Source organism: Benincasa hispida, chromosome 1, assembly GCF_009727055.1.
Source record: "Benincasa hispida cultivar B227 chromosome 1, ASM972705v1, whole genome shotgun sequence".
Taxonomy (NCBI): domain Eukaryota; kingdom Viridiplantae; phylum Streptophyta; class Magnoliopsida; order Cucurbitales; family Cucurbitaceae; genus Benincasa; species Benincasa hispida.
In genome coordinates, this window is record NC_052349.1 from 33,166,517 (window position 1) to 33,183,916 (window position 17,400).

Consider the following 17,400-nt stretch of genomic DNA (forward strand, 5'->3'; position numbering starts at 1 on the left):
CCAAGATAGGAAGAGGGAAGGTGGCCAATTGCACACCCCACAAGTGCCGCCCATCTATTAAGCTTCTTAACATCACAATGAAGGCCCACTAAACTGTATTTGCCTCTATTAATCCTTAGCCCTAATATCTCTTCAAAGAAGACAAGAATATGGTTCAAGATCAAGAATGAATCCTCCTTGCCAGAACAAAAGAAGAGAGTGTCATTAGCAAATTGGAGGTGAGAGAGTGCAATCTTATCCTCCCCCACTTCAAAAGGGTTCAAGATCTTGCGACCCACATTTTTCTCCACAATTCTATTATGGACATCTGTAAACAAAAGAAATAGGAAAGGGAAGAGAGGATCGCCTTGTCTCAACCCTCTTTATTGTTACCTTTACCGTTAGTGTTATTGTTATTACTACGGTTACCGTCATTGTTAGGGTCAAACAGTAATAAGGATAACAGTAATAGTAAAATGCGATAGATTCATAATTTTAGATAAACGCGAACAAAAGCAATCCAATAGCGTTTGTGATTTTGACCTATTACGATCCCTCCTTCAATGAAATCTCATTCCGATTACACCAATTTTTATTATAGTTTGGTAAACGTAGCCTTATTATTGGAATGTTTATTTATTTTTAATATATAAATGAATTACGAAATTACAATTATGAAAAGAAGCCATGATATTCGATGCATTATCAAGTATTTCGTGTGTGTACTTAGCTAAAATAAGTACTTGTGATATAAGTAGATTATGAAATTTTGATATATAAGTTTATTGTAGGATGAAGTTATATATATATATATAATAACATCAAGAAAAAGTTATTATATGTTAAAGGTAACATTAATAGAAAGTTACCACATGGTAAATATTAAGAAGTTATTATACATTAAAGATAGCCTTCATAACTAACACTATGAAATATTTTCATGGAAATGTATATATGCTATATCTTCTTACATGAAATATTTTCATGGAAATGTATATATGCTATATCTTCTTACTCTATTATAACATTTATTATGGTCTTACATAAATGCTATAAAAGGTCTTAGACTTTTAATAACATGAGTTGTCAGAAAAAGATTATCAAAGGTCTATTATAGCTTTTTTCATAAGCTATCATATCTGTTATTTTATGTTGTGTGGAATGAGTGTTCATAGGTGTTGTATGCTCAATCATGCTTAATAATGTGATAATAATTTATAATACTTCACACAAATGTTCTCCTAAAAGTCCAAATATAAACTAATTAGGAAGTAGTCTCAGTGAAGACCGAGGTCGAACGTGAGGATCTTGATTAAATGACAAATGAATTTAGTTAATGATTTTCTATTATGAACTGCAGGGAGAAGTGTATCAAATTAAGGTGGTGTAGGTGATGTTGTGTAAAGTATAAAATAGAGAAATGCAAATAAACGATGGAAGATGTAGTGATGAATGTGTAGTGGTAGATGTGTGATAGTGAACGCATAGCACAAAAGTTGATTAGGAAAGAAAGCAAATGAAAGAGCAGAGTTGGAATAAGCAATCCCCAACCGTTGAACTTAATGATAGACTCGTGTTCATTTTGCATACCTTTATGACTCCACCTCTCGATGAGTTAACCATATAAATCATGTTTCCATGATGCATGCTTAGATTATTTGGAATGGAACATAAAGAGGAGTTTATCTCTAAACACATCACTTATTCGGGTTAATGAATTTCACAATCACTTTCTCTCACGAATAGTTGATTGTTATCTCATGATTCTATTGAATAAAAGAAATCAAGATTTAGATTTAAAGTTCCATTACCTGACTGAACATTCACTTAATCATTAAGCTCGCTGGAATGAGGATTAACTCATTCCAACTCACTTAGAATTTAGCTTCTGATGGATAGAAAGACAAAAAAATGGAAGAAGAAGGTGATGAAGTCATGATATATATTAATATAAAAATAAGTCTATTAAAAGATAGATTAAGAGTGTGTAAAGATAGAAATACAGAAAATGATAAAGATATAATAAAAGATGAACGAAAGGGAAAGACGATGATGATCATTGGCAACTGTATATTGCTTCCATCGATCTGATACGGTGGTTGTTTTGTGCTCTGCAGTGGACAAGGGAGAGTTTCCTCTTTTAAGTAGTCTTCTCTGGCGCTAATGGCAATAACTCTCCAAAGAAGGTAGCCTTAAGAATGGGAAAGAAGGTTATACGGAAATTCTCTCGAATTCCAGAGAAACTATTCTTCTGGAAGACTGATTAATTCTTCTTCGAATCCCCTATTAAATTGTTGCTTTCTTCTTTGCGCAATGGTGTATATATAGTGTTGAGCATGGAGACACTTCTGCCACACCAGACAGTGGTACGCGTCAGCTAACTTTTGCGCATTCATTGTTATAGTTGTCGGTGGTCCCGTAGATACATTTTGTTCTCATGTTTGTTGCTTGGGTTGCTTTGCCGCATGCCTTGTCCTTGAATTTCCTTGCTTCATGAACTGCTAATCGCATGGTCTTCCTTTGGTCTCGACACATGTATCCTTTCCTTGCTTTTCGCTTATATTCCTACATATGAAATACATTAACAACTTGATTTTTACTTGAGCTCTCTTTCGAACTTAATGAATGCATGGAAAATAATTTTGCTCTATTTTCCTATAACTTGAATGTTTTTCTTATCAAATACTTCTAAGTATTCTAATTTCAAGAGACAATAACTTATAGAAGTACAAGTTATTAATAGACTTAATTTTTTAAAGTTAAAAAACCAAAAATCAAATGTTACTAAAGAGGCCTTAGTTAATAAAATATAAAATATATCTTAAAAATAAAGTTATTACCATTATAAAATATATCTTCATTCAGGGCCACCAATTAAGTGTATAACAATATTTTAAAAGAATTTTTCCCATGGAACTCGTTCCCTGAGTAAAGATTCCCCAACCTCGACCCCCCAAAATGGGAATGGGGCAAGGGACAAATATGGGAAACGTATCCTCAGCCCCACCCCGCCCTGTTGTCATCCTTAATATTGATATGGGATATCAAAGATATTTATTAAACTTAAATATTGATGTTGCACAACCAATATATTGATGGATATTTTAATTTGATAGTTTTTAGCCAAATTACTCCAAAGATCAGCAATTAATTGAGGATAACATGTTGAGTGAATTTATACTTTTAAATAAAGTAATGCTTAATTGTAATCTAGGCTATAGCCATCTCCATGCATCCTTGCTAATAATGTGTTATGACAATGTTGCCTGATGAGGCTACTGTCTTTTATATCATCCACTAGTGTTATGGTGCTAGGTCTTCAGCAGTGAAATTGTCATTTGATCTTAGTTTTGACTTAGACGCTTAGGGAAAAAATATTTCAAATATATTTTTAGAAAAAGAAAACAATTAATCATGAAATTTATTTTAGTACACAATTTGTGATTTTTTTTAGTAATACAAAGAAGAAAAAAAACTAACAATATATAAAAAAATTAGAACCTACATCATCATCGAAGGGGTGATCTTCAAGTCAGACACCAGAAGCTTTGGTTATCGTGCATTACATGTCAGAATGTGAGCAACGATATTACAGATTTTTTGACAAAAATAGAAGCCTGAAATAATGCCTCATCGGCGAAAAGCTCTAATGTCACCAACAAACACTTGGACTTCATTGTTGAAATAGTTATGGCCTTCAACTAAGTATCAAAGAATCATTGAATTTGTTTCAACCCATAAAGGATAAATCTCTGCTTCTTCAAGTGTAATGATACCATTCAGTAGAACAGCAACCTAAGTAAGCTCAGCGGTGTAGATGAATTCTAAAGCTTTTTGTGTCGATATCAAAGGTTCACCATTAGAATTACGAACAACAGCTCCGAATTCCACCTATCCAATGGTGGAGGAAGCATCAAAATTAAGCTTATCAGAGTCCTTTTAGGTGCTTTCAGCAGTTGATGTGAACATCATCAATAATCGAAAGAGAGGGCATTTGGGCCTGAAACAAATTCAAACTTCTCTGAGTAGAATGCTTATCCATTTCCATCGAACTTAAAGCATTTGAGACCCTCTAAAAAAGAAGAAGAAGAAGAAGAAGAAGAAGAAGCAAAGTTAGCATATTTTGTGTTAATATATGAAAGAATAGGAACCAACTTCTCCAAAATTTCCTCATTTGTTTACAATCACAGATAACATGAAGCTCCATTTCAAGAGCACTTTTGTGGAGATGGTAACAACCTGAATCACAAATTTCCCCGTGATAAATATTTAACTTAGCAAGAACGACTCTAATACAAGCATGCCATTGAAAGATTTTTGTTTTTTAGAGGATGTTTATATTCCATTGTAGGCCTTACATATCTCTACTTTGATGTTTCGTAGATCTAGAAGCCTCGCTAGCAAGATCTTAAGCTAACTTGTATCCATTTTTAATAAAGTGTAGCCATTTACGATCATAGTACTGAAAAAAGTGATTCATGGAAGGAGTGTGAGCTAAATGAATGCTTGGATTAACTCTTCATCCTCCTTCAAGAAAAGATCCACAATCTTTTGGTCATTTCTATTGTTGTTACTAATCAGGCTACCGACATAATGGTTTAACAAAAGTCGTGGATATGAGAGAATTTTGAATGTTCTCTCTTGAGGCACCCATTGATCTACATAAATTTCGATAGTGGTACCATTACCCACCCTTCTTCTTCTTTTTTAAATAGTCAACTCCTTGCCCCATAACCATAAGATGCCTCACCCAAATTAAGATAGACGATTTACCAATACCTGCATACAAAAAATTCCTATGAGGGAAGTGTTTAGACCTAAGATTTTTAGATAAGAGAGATTCTTTTGATTGCCAACATCTTGGTGTAAAACAAGTGTACATATCAAGTAATAGTATAGTTAAAATGGTCTTGGCCGAGTATCGTTCTTAGGAAATTGGATTGATAACCTTTTAGCTATTTAGAGATTATTTCAATTTTATTTAGGGGACCTACTTGTGATGAAAATAAATCTAAACTAAGAAAGCACTAAAAGTGATAAAGTATGGAGAATATCAACAAAGAGACATTCTAAGGAATAAGCTTCATCAAAGGAATTACATACTAAACTCAAATGTTTTACTTCTTGAATCAATTACTACAATACCTAAATCTAGAAGTCTTTTACCTTGATTGAATCACTCGAAAATAATCTTTTCTCTCACTTATTTACTAATTACTAATCGCTTGAAACTAGATAATTAAGTAAAATATTAAGAATCTTCATCAACAATCTCTGTTATCCGACTACTCTAATGTGTTCAAACGAAAGTCTAACATGCTAAATCTAATTAAGGACCCTCTCATTAAAGCAAAATTCTAATTCATGATATCATTAAAACATTGATAAAACCATCAAAAGCATTAGGAACAATTATGCTAGAAAGTATTCATGTAAATTAAATTAAATATCCATAAAAGTGTTTAGCAAAAATCCTAAAATCCATCGAACCTTAGAACGATGAGAATTTAGCCTAACATAGCTTCTATAGACAAAACCAATATTAGAATGTAAAATAAAGAAGAATCTAAGATATAAAAGAGAAAGAAAAATGTATTTTGGCATTTCGATCCTGTCTCGTGGCATTGCTAATTCTTTAAACATATAACTTTAATATTTTAATGATTTAGAACCTATAACATGCATTTGATTGACATAATAAATACACCTATTATATTTATCTAGGCAATATCATACTCAATGCATCATTGATTTTCATTGATATACATAATATAACATTTATATTATAATTAATAAAAATTATATAGCATACATGCTTTTGATCAAACATTAAAACATCATAGTATACAAACTATTTTATAATCATGCAACTTATATAGAAGATATCATGCATGTATATACTTTAGGAATTAACCTAAAATTTAATTATAACAATTATATTTAAATACGATGCATGATCTTGCTTAACCTATGATGAGATTTTAAACTATATGACATACCATATGCAATATATAAGCAACACAATTTAAACATACATCTCATGCACATTAAACTATATTAGCAACAATAATATACCAAAATGTGGCACCCTATTTAGGATTAACTAAATCGATACCATCAAATTATATTAATTTAATTATTAAAACAAAAAACAACAGGAAAACAAAGGAAAACAGCTGAGCTGCTCTAACCCACAACTCGAATAGGCGCACCTCACGATCTTTATATTATACTTTATATTAATCACATTAATATAAAATTTCCTTTAATAATTTGAACCATTCAAATTATTCCAAAAATTAATTGATCCTTATTTTAACCTTAATGAGCTAGTAGGGGATCTAATGGACCTACATATTATGTAACAATACGACCCCCCTAGGACTCAAGTTAGGCCGTTACTAAACACATGCATGCATCGAACTTAAAATGATACCCTTTTATAGGGAAATAAATGCTAAATAAATAAGGTAAATTCAAAAGACCTTCATTAAATTAAAATATTAAAAACAAACAATAGGGTACCCATAAATCATAAATGATAATAAATACGTTTGAAAACAAATCTTAATAGTAAGTTTCAAACATCAAAACTGAAAGTTGAAAAACATGAAAAGAAATCTAAATATCATGAACGGAAGAATAAAACTAGTCCCAGTGGCTCGATCACGGATTCCACTTGTCAATCGTCAGTGTATCTCTACCTTTACCTGAAAACAACAACATGTGAAAGGATGAGTATAAAATACTCAGTAAGTAACCCCACTATTGGGGTCAAGCTAGGTATCTATGTCCTCTAGATGCCTACCTCTGGTGGAAACATATAAACTTCTCTAGTTCTTATGGGACACATACATACATAAAAACTTATTTTTATTCTACTGTAGTTAAATATGCCCACTACCTTCAGTAAGTCTCGTAGGATCCACAACCTCTGGTGAATCCCAAAGGAAACACAACCTTTGGTGGATCCCAAAGGAAACACAACCTCTGGTGAATCCCGAAGGAAACACAACCTCTGGTGAATCCCAAAGGATAATACCACCTCTAGTGAATCTCGAAGGAGACACAATCTCTGGTGAATCCCGAAGGAAACACAACCTATGGTGAATCCCGAAGGATAACACCACCTCTAGTGAATCTCGAAGGAAACACAACATCTAGTGGGCATCTAACTAATCAATGAGGACACTATCACAATCTCAATATCACAAGTATCATAACATGGTTTTATAACATGCATATACACCTCAACATCATAGCTCTACAACATACATATACGCCTTAATATCCTTAAATCAAATACAACCTCATGGAATCAAATATCATCTCATGCTAGCATTCAAGTATCTATGTGCACAATTAATTTTTCAGATCCTCATACAAGAACATACATGGGTTATACTAAACTATCAGTCTATCATGCTACCGTTCTGTCATAATATTAATCTATACATCTAGTGTCTGACCCATGGGCAGTTTCAGTAGTAAGATTACTTACCTCAAATTTGGTCATAAATTAATCCAAGTAATTAACCTTCTTACAATTCTTGGAAGATTTTGAATCTACCCTATAACATACATTACAAATATTAATTTAGCACCCTTAGTCCAAAAATAATAAATCCAAAGTTTTAAACTCATCTTTGGGGTTTAAATCCAATTAGCCAAATTAAACTCTATATCCCTAAATTTAACTTACCGAAGTTCTGGCTTGACCCTAAAATAAATTCCAAAACTCAAACCAAAAGGCTAACCTGAACATAATTTGAGTAAAAAATTAATAATTTAATTTTTTTTCATAAGTACTTTTAACCCAAAAGACACCCAACCCAACTACTCACTCAAACTTAACCATTTCTGTCGAAAATTGGTTTCTTCCTCGATGAGCAATGTCCCACAATTTTCTGAATCTCGCTTATGAAAGTCCAATCATAATGGATTTTAACCAACATGATTTCAAAACAAAACAACATCCAAAACTTCAAGGAAAACACCTAAAACTAAAGTCTTACCCAAAAAAGATCTGATGGTAACCACGACAACGGTAAAGGTTGGGCGGCGCGCGGTGAAGATCGAACCGACGGCTGGCCGGAGGGAGAAGTGGCAGCGAGCAACGGCGGAGGTCTTGGACGAGCAGCTCGGCCTCAACAAAACAAAACTAGACGGCGTCGGGCAGCTGCTGAAGGTGCGGTCGAACCTTCAGATCCGACGCAGGTGACCTCGGGGAGGTGCGACGGCTCACGAGGGTGAGCGGCACACTACTTCGGATGGATGCGCCGCTGGGTCTGAGGCGTCGATTGGGTGCGATACGACGTCGACCGGCTGGTGAGATCCGACACGAGCGAACAGGCGATGCAGCTAGAAGAGACGAACGACGCTAGGGCGAGGTTTGTGGCTGGCGACAGGAGTTAAGGCGGCTGTTAGGGCACATGAACAGGAAGGGGAAAAATTGGGGGGAGAGGGGGGTATCTGCATGAGGAAGAAGAAGGGAAGGGAGGGAGAAAAAGAAAAAGAAATAGAAAAGGAAATGAAAGAATAAAAATAAAATAAAATTTATTCTTTTCTTAATCCATATAAATTCTTTAAATTCCCTTCCTTTAAAAAAGAATTAACTTCTACTATTCATTTCTAACATAAATAATTTCTAACGTCAATAATTAAATTCCCACAATTACACTTAAAGTCCAACATTCCAAAAATGCCTTAAATTAATAAATAATTACTGAAATTACATTAATAATAAAAATTCGGGGTGTTACATTCTTCCCTCCTCAAACAACTTTCGTCCTTAAAAGTTCATTCTTGAAAAAGCTCCAGGCACTAGGCCCTCATCTCATCCTCTCGCTCCTAGGTAGCCTCCTTGAATTGGTGATTCTGCCACAGGACTTTCACAAATGCAATCTCCATGCGACCAATGTTTTTACCTCTCTGCGAGAATCTCTACAGGTTTCTCCTTGTAGCTCAAGTTGTCATTCAACTGCAAAGGCTCAAAGTCAACTACATGGGACGGGTCTATCACATACTTTCTCAGCATCAAAACATGGAAGACATTATGAAGTGAAGACAGTGCTGGAGGCAATGCCAATCGGTAAGCTACGGGGCCAATTCGTTCCAAGACCTCGAAAGGTCCAATGAATCTTGAACCCAACTTCCCTTTCCTACTAAACCTCAAAATACCTTTTATAGGCACCACTTTTAAGAACGTTTTATCACCAGTCTCAAATTTCAGGTCCTTACGTCTCACATCGACATAGCTCTTCTGTCTGCTTCAAGCTGTTTGCATACGAGCCTTGATCTTTTGTATTGCCTCATTCGTGGTCTGCACTAGTTCAGGTCCTAGCAATTTCCTCTTTCCTACCTCATCCCAACACACAGAAGACCTACAATTCTTTCCATATAGGGCCTTAAATTGTGACATCCCAATAGTGGATTGGTAACTGTTATTATAAGCAAACTCCAATAAATGCAATTGAGCATCCCAGCTTCCTAAAAACTCTATGGCATAGGCATGTAACATATTTTCCAATATCTGATTCAATCGCTCTGTCTGCCCATCAGTCTGTGGGTGAAAAGTTGTACTGAAATCCAACCGGGTCCTCAAAACTGCTTGAAGAATCTTCCAGAAGTTAGACGTGAAACGAGGGTCTCTGTCCGACACAATGGACACAGGCACTCCGTGCAATCTCACTACCTCCTTCATGTATATTTGTGCCTACTTATTTACTGAAAAGGTGGACTTTCCAGGTATGAAATGTGCTAATTTAGTAAGTATGTCTACCATAACCCAAATCACAGTGAAACATTTGACTGTACGTGGCAACCACACAATGAAGTCTATAGACACATGCTCTCACTTCCATTATGGCGCTCAATGGCTGTAATAAGCCCCCTGGCTTCTGTCTCGGGGCTTTCACCTTCTGGCACACCAAGCACTTACTGACAAACTCCACAATCTCTCTTTTCCAATCATTCCACCATTAATAACGTTTCAAGTCATGATAAATCTTAGTGCTGTCGGGATGAATCGAAAATAAGGAACTATGAGCCTCTGACAATAACTCATTCTTAACATTATTATCTGCTGGCATGAACAAATTTCCTTGATAGAGGAGACCACCTTCTGCTGATACCGAGAATTCTCCATCCTAATTTGACTCCACCTTACGAACTCTCTCCTCCAGATAAGGGTCACATCGCTGCGCATCAATAATTCTCTGCCTTAGACTCAGTTGCACTAACAACTGCGCTAACCGTGTCGTGACCTTCCCCTCTGCCACTGCAATCTCTGCCTGCTCTAGCCTTTTGCACAAATGAGTCTGTTTAGTAATGAGGGCTGCTGAATGAGCCACCTTTCTACTTAGGGCATCTGCCACTAGGTGGTAAAAAACTTCACAGTTATAATCCTTCACCAGCTCTGACCACATTTTTTGCCTCGTGTTCAACTTCTTCTGAGTGAAAAAGTACTTTAAACTCTTGTGGTCGATGAAAATCTGAATCTTCTCTCCATATAAGTAGTGCCTCTAGATCTTGAGAGCGAAAACCACTGTTGCTAATTCTAATTCGTGTGTAGGATAATTCTGTTCACGCTTCTTTAACTGACGTGAAGTGTAAGTAACTACTCTGCCTTGTTGCATCAATACGTATCCCAACCCATTCTTGGACGCATCACTATAAATGACAAAACCACCTTATCCATCTGGTACTATAAGAAATGGGGCTAAAACCAACCTCTACTTGAAATCTTGGAAACTGCTCTCACAAGCTTCATTCCAAACGAAAGGGGCTCCCTTCTGGGTCAACTGAGTCAATGGTGCGGCTATGAGAGATAAGTCCTTTACAAATCGTCTATAGTAGCCTGTTAACCCCAGGAAACTGCACACCTCACTGATTTTGATTTGACGAGCTCAACTCGTAACTGCCTCAATCTTTGCAGAATCTACAGAGACTTATTCCTTCGATACTACATGCCCTAGAAATGATACCTGCCTCAACCAAAACTCACATTTAGAAAAATTAACATACAACTTATTGGCCCTCAATGCCTCCAAAACTTTTTGCAAATGCTCCTCATGTTCGACCTCTGTCTTGGAATATACCAAGATGTCATCAATAAAAACAATCACAAAGGTATTGAGAAATTCCTTGAACACCCTATTCATTAGATCCATGAACACTGTTGAGGCATTCGTCAGACCGAACGACATCACTATGAACTCATAATGCCCATACCTCGAACAAAAAGTTGTCTTGGGTATGTCACTGTCCTTTATTCTCANCACTATGAACTCATAATGCCCATACCTCGAACAAAAAGTTGTCTTGGGTATGTCACTGTCCTTTATTCTCAGCTGATGGTATCCTAATCGGAGATCAATCTTTGAGAACACCGTAGCTCCCTGCAACTTGTCAAACAATTCATTAATCCTGGGGAGTGAATATTTATTTTTTACGGTCACCTTGTTCAGCTCTTTGTAATCAATGCACAGATGTAACGATCCATCATTCTTTTTCACAAACAAAACGGGTGCACCCCATGGTGACATACTAGGGCGTATAAAACCCTTGTCCAACAACTCCTGCAACTGGACCTTAAGTTCCCTAAACTCTGTTGGTGCCATCTTATATGGAGCTTTCGAAATTGAGGTTGTGCCTGGCTCCAACTTAATAACAAAATCTATCTCTCGCTGTGGGATAGTCTGGGAAGATTCTCTAGAAAAACGTCTGGAAAATCTCTTACTACTGGTTCTGAAGTCAATGCAACTTTAGCCTCTCTAGTGTTAACCACACTAGCCATAAAGCCCCAGGATCCTTGGTCAAACAGTCTACTGGCCTTCAATGCTGAAATCACTTTGGGTAGAACCACGATCCCAACCCCTTTAAACTTAAAACTAGCTCCTGTAGGAGGGTTAAGATGGCCTCCTTACAAAAGCAATCTATGCTGGCATGATTAGCAGCTAACCAATCCATGTCGTGTATCACATCAAAGTCACGCATATTTAGAATTATGAAGGTTACATCTAATGCATGATTTGCTATCTCTACCTGACATGCCTTTATATTTTTAGTAACTAACATGATATCTCCGATGAAGTGAAAATAGACAGTGCAAAGAGCAAAGGTTCTGACTCTAACATGGCATGCCTTACAAATATGGAGGATATAAACGAGTGCGATGAGCCAAAATGAAACAAAATTAAAGCATGGTGCCCCGAAATAGGAAGCGTACCTTCACAACTATGCCTGACTTCTCGGCTTCATGCCGAGTGGTAGAAAACACTCTACCTTGCTACTGCTGAAGACTCGGGCCTCCCTAAAACGAGCTTACGAGCTGACCCTTAGGTTCAGACATGTTCTTCCTTGAGCATTTCTCTGACATATGCCCCTTCTGACCACATCGAAAACAAACCCCAGAGCCGTCTAAGCAACGTCCCCAGTGACGCCTACCACAAGTAGTACAGATCGACTTATCTTCGTTGACAGTCACAACTTATGAGTTCTACTGCCCCCACTAACGTGGAGCATTAACTGTGTTCTGGTTCCTTTGCTGATGCTCAGGAGCCCTTGGCTTAGCCTTCCTTTTCTAACCTACAGAGGTCCCAATCCTGAGCAATTTTTTGTACTCCTTTTCCTGCCTGGGAGTCAGCATCAATCCTCACGGTGGCCCGCATTGCTGCAGCATACATCTTGAGGTCCAAGGCATGTACCATACCTCACAGTCCTCTCCTTAGACTCGGGATGAACCTCTTTGTCCTTGTTGCCTCAGTGGCTACTAGCTCAGGAGCAAAGTGGGACAACTTATCAAATTCCTGCTCATATTCCTCTATCGACATAACTCTTTGTTTCATGTTCAAGAACTCTGTCTGCTTGTTGTACCAGGTGTTGGCCAAAAAATACTTCTCATAAAAACGCTCCTTGAATTGCTCTTAGGTTGTAAGTTCCCTGCCAGTATCAATCATTTTCTTTGTTGAATGCCACAAAATCTCTATGTTGCCAGTCAACATGAAAACTGCATATTGGAACTTGTGCTCTTCTGAGCACCTCATATAATGGAAAATCGTCTCAATTGATGACAACCATATCTTTGCTTTAGTGGGATTCCCCAACGATCCATCAAATGAGTGGGGGTTAAACTTCCTGAAATCCCTCAAATGCTTAGCCTCAAGAGACAGGCTCTGCATGTCTTTATTCTGCGGCCAGGTCTACTGCAACTACTCAGGTGGCATCTGTTCTTTCTGAGCCTAGATCTGGGCAGTCTATCCTGCCATCGTGTTACGGATCAACTCCTGCAGTCTTTCCATTAGGGAGGATGCAACGACTTCACTAATTCTTACTTCCATTGCCTTCTCATCAACTTGGGTCATAGGTGGATTCGGAGCTGTCGGGACAGTCTGGCTACCGTTGGCTCCTTCATCCTGCACCCATGGAAAGGGAGGATCCTGAACTCGTGAATGTTGCACTTGGGGGTCTTGAACCCCTCTTCTAGCAGTCTTTCTTGCTCTAAGTTTAGGTGTCATGTCCTGTCATAAACTCATAATTTAGCTTTCTACCTCTGGGTCTTTCTCAGAAAACTGCTACAGAAACATTACATCACTAATCTCATATTTATACTTAAAACTTTCATTAGTAGGACATACCTGGCGATGATGAGGAATCCATTACGGGACTACCTAGACTTACATGGTAAGTCAGTCTTCAGAACCCAAAACATGGGCTCTAATACCAACTGTAACGACCCGACCCTTTAGGACTCGAGTTAGGCCGTTACTAAATACATGCATGCATGGAACTTAAAACGACACCTTTTAATAGGGAAATAAATGCTAAATAAATAATGTAAATTCAAAAGACGTTCATTAAATTCAAATATTAAAAACAAATAATAGTGTACCCATAAATCATAGATGCTAATAAATAGGTCTTAAAACAAATCTTGATAGTAAGTTTCAAACATCAAAACTGAAAGTTGAAAAATATGAAAAAAAAATCTAAATATCATGAGCGGAAGCATAAAATTGGTCCCAGTGGCTCGATCATGGATTCCGCTTGTCAATCATCGGTGCATCTCTACCTTTACCTGAAAACAACAACATGAGAAAGGATGAGTATAAAATACTCAGTAAGTAACTTCACTACTGGGGTCAGGATAGGTATCTATGTCATCTAGATGCCTACCTCTGATGGAAACATATAAACTTCTCTAGTCCTCGTGGGACACATATATACATGAAAAACTGATTTTTATCCTAGTATGCCCACTACCTCTAGTAAGTCCCATAGGATCCACAACCTCTTGTGAATCCTGAAGGAAAGCACTACCTCTAGTGAATCTCGAAGGAAACACAACCTCTGGTGGATCCCGAAGGAAACCACCACCTCTAGTGAATCCCGAAGGAAACACAACCTTTGGTGAATTTTGAAGGAAACACAATCTCTGGTGAATCCCGAAGGAGACCCAACCTATGGTGAATCCCGAAGGAAACACAACCTCTGGTGAATCCCGAAGGATAACATCACCTCTAGTGAATCTCAAAGGAAACACAACATCTAGAGGGCATCTAACTAATCAGCGAGGACACTATCACAATCTCAACATCACAAGTATCACAATATGGTTCTATAACATGCATATACACCACAACATCATGTCTCTACAACATACATATACGCCTCAATATCCTCAGATTAAATACAACATCATGGAATCAAATATCATCTCATGCTAGCATTCAAGTATCTATGTGCACAATTAATCTTTCAGATCCTCATACAAGAACATACATGGGTTATACTAAATTATTAATCTATCATACTATCGTTTTGTCATAATATTAATCTGTCACGCTAGCATACATCTAGTGTCTGGCCTGTGAGCAGTTCTAGTAGTAAGATTACTTACCTCAAATTTGGTAACAAATTAATCCAAGTAATTAACCTTCTTACAACTCTTGGAAGACTTTGAATCCACCCTATAACATACATTACAAATATTAATTTAGCACCCCTAGTCCAAAAATAATAAATCCAAAATTTTAAATTCATCTTTGGGGTTTAAATCCAATTAACCAAGTTAAACCAAATGTCCCCAAATTTAACTTACTGAATTCCTGGCTCGACTCTAAAACAAATTCCAAAACTCAAACCAAAAGGCCAACCTGAACATAATTTGAGTCCAAAATTAACAATTTAATTTTTTTCTATAAGTACTTTTAAACCAAAAGACACCCAGCTCAACTACTCACCCAAACTTAACAATTTTTGTCGAAAATCGATCTCTTCCTCGATGAGCAACATCCCACAATCTTCTGAATCTTGCTTTTGAAAGTCCAATCATAATGGATTTTAACCAATATGATTTCAAAACAAAACAACACCCTAAACTTTAAGGAAAACACCTAAAACTAAAGTCTTACCCAAAACAGATCTAACGGCAACCACGACGGTAGTAGGGGCTGGGCGGCGCGTGGCGAAAATTGAATCGACGGCTGGTCAGACGGAGATCGACGGCGGGCTCGGGTGGTGGGTTGGACGAGCGGCTCGACCTCAACCAAACAGGGCTGGGCGGCATCAGGCGACTGTTGAAGGTGTAGTCGAATCTTTAAATCCGGCGCGGACGACCTCGGGGAGGCACGATGCACTACTTCAGATGGATGCGCGGCTGGGTCTGAGGTGTTGATCGGTAGCGGTGCGATGTCGACCGATTGGCAAGATCCGGCGTGAGCGAATGGGCGATGCAGTTGGGAGAGAAGGAAAAGAAAAAATAAAAATAAAATAAAATATATTTTATTTTATTTTATTTTGTTCTTTTCTTAATCTACATAAATTCTTTAAATTCCCTTCCTTTAGAAAAGAATTAACTCTTGCCACTCATTTCCAACATAAATAATTTCCAACGTCAATAATTAAATTCCTGCAATTACACTTAAAGTCCAAAATTTCAGAAATTTTCTCTATTAATAAAAATTACTGAAATTACATTAATAATAAAAATTCAGGGCGTTACATATTAGAAGCTCCAATGATTCGAAATTGAATCAATTAAACTATTTAATTAATATAATCAACATTCACTAACTATGGGTCACTCTATTAAAGACCCACAAAAGTGCGCTCTTCATACTGTAGATATATTTCTGTGTCCACAGACACAACCAGCCATTAGTAAGTCAACTTCACAAATTGCTTGTAATTACAACTAGGTCAAAATTACTGTTTTTACCCCTATAATTACTTTTTTCTCCTTAACTTCCATTGATTCGCTAAAGAATAATCTATTTATGGTCCTACCATAAACAAATCCCTCTCGGGCTAATGAGAGGGAGGGGCCTCTTGTTCAAGACCTAGAGTCAGCACTTAAAAGAGCAATTCATCTACTTTTCCTGAAAGCGGGAATGAGTGAACTCCATCCTGTGGAGTTATATTCCTAACTCATTACTTGGATAAATCCCCAAAATGGTAGGCTTATTGAGTCGACGACATGGGCCACTCTTGCCTATACAAATTAAAATATTGCACTCATAGATAAAAGTCCATAACTCACTTAGGATTAAGATTGAGTTACCCAGGTGATCCTATGAAATGTTAGTCTCTTCAATTAACGGTGTTATAAAAAGAGATTAAACATTTTGTGGTCCGGTCTTAGACAAACTCTTTGTGTAGAATACCCAACTTGCATGTCTCCACATGAAAGATTTGAATCGAATCGTTTATAACATTTACAAAGTGGGCCACATACGCAATGTTACCAGGATAAGACACCCAACCTTATCCTTATATTACAGATCTTTTAGGTTATTACTTGAATACGATCCACTTGTATATCTACCACATACTGTTTAAGTTACATTAAATAAGCTATGATCACAGTTTATTGGATTGAGTTAATGCAATCTAAATGCCAAATAAAATACTTCTTATTTTATTAAATAAATAATTTGTTATTTGTAAAATACAAACTACGAGACCCATGAGATTTAGGGCACTAATCCCAATAATTCAATGTCTATTGTGACTAATGCCATGTCACAGTGACACTACTCTTTTTGGGCATACTCCTAGTCTTTTTTCTCCCTCTTTTCAATGTTTGGTTCGGTTTTAATTTCCTTGAGTAAATTTGGTCTACTTTAGCTATTTTTTCTTAAACTCTGAATATTGATCTTAAATGCACCCCTGAAAATCACTAAGGAAATAATGTACAATATTTGCTAATATAGACATTCGATTTTGGTTTATTAATAAAAAAAACTAAAAGACAGACAATATTAAATAAGATCTTAAATCTGATGAATTTTGTCTTTCTTAAAAAAAAAAAAAACTCATGAATTTTGTTTATTTTAAAAAAAAAACGCATGAATTGAGTAAGATATCTTTTTATGAAATAAGTAAGAAAATATTTTTACATTAAGGTCACATTTACCCACC

General features: G+C 36.6%; 1 long non-coding RNA gene across 2 annotated transcripts; it reads right to left on the reverse strand.

Annotated features, from left to right (window-relative positions):
* Positions 1-6,528: 6,528 nt before the first annotated feature.
* LOC120068377 lies at positions 6,529-15,479 on the reverse strand. 2 transcript variants are annotated; one of them, XR_005479185.1, is made up of 6 exons: positions 15,393-15,479; positions 15,222-15,294; positions 15,080-15,134; positions 14,879-14,948; positions 12,209-14,056; positions 6,529-6,689 (listed from the first exon to the last, which is right to left on the reverse strand). It is a non-coding gene; the product is annotated as an uncharacterized LOC120068377 (long non-coding RNA). The 2 variants fall into 2 exon arrangements; XR_005479184.1 differs by lacking the exons at positions 12,209-14,056; positions 14,879-14,948; positions 15,080-15,134; positions 15,222-15,294; positions 15,393-15,479 and adding exons at positions 7,995-11,211; positions 11,284-12,198.
* Positions 15,480-17,400: the final 1,921 nt, after the last annotated feature.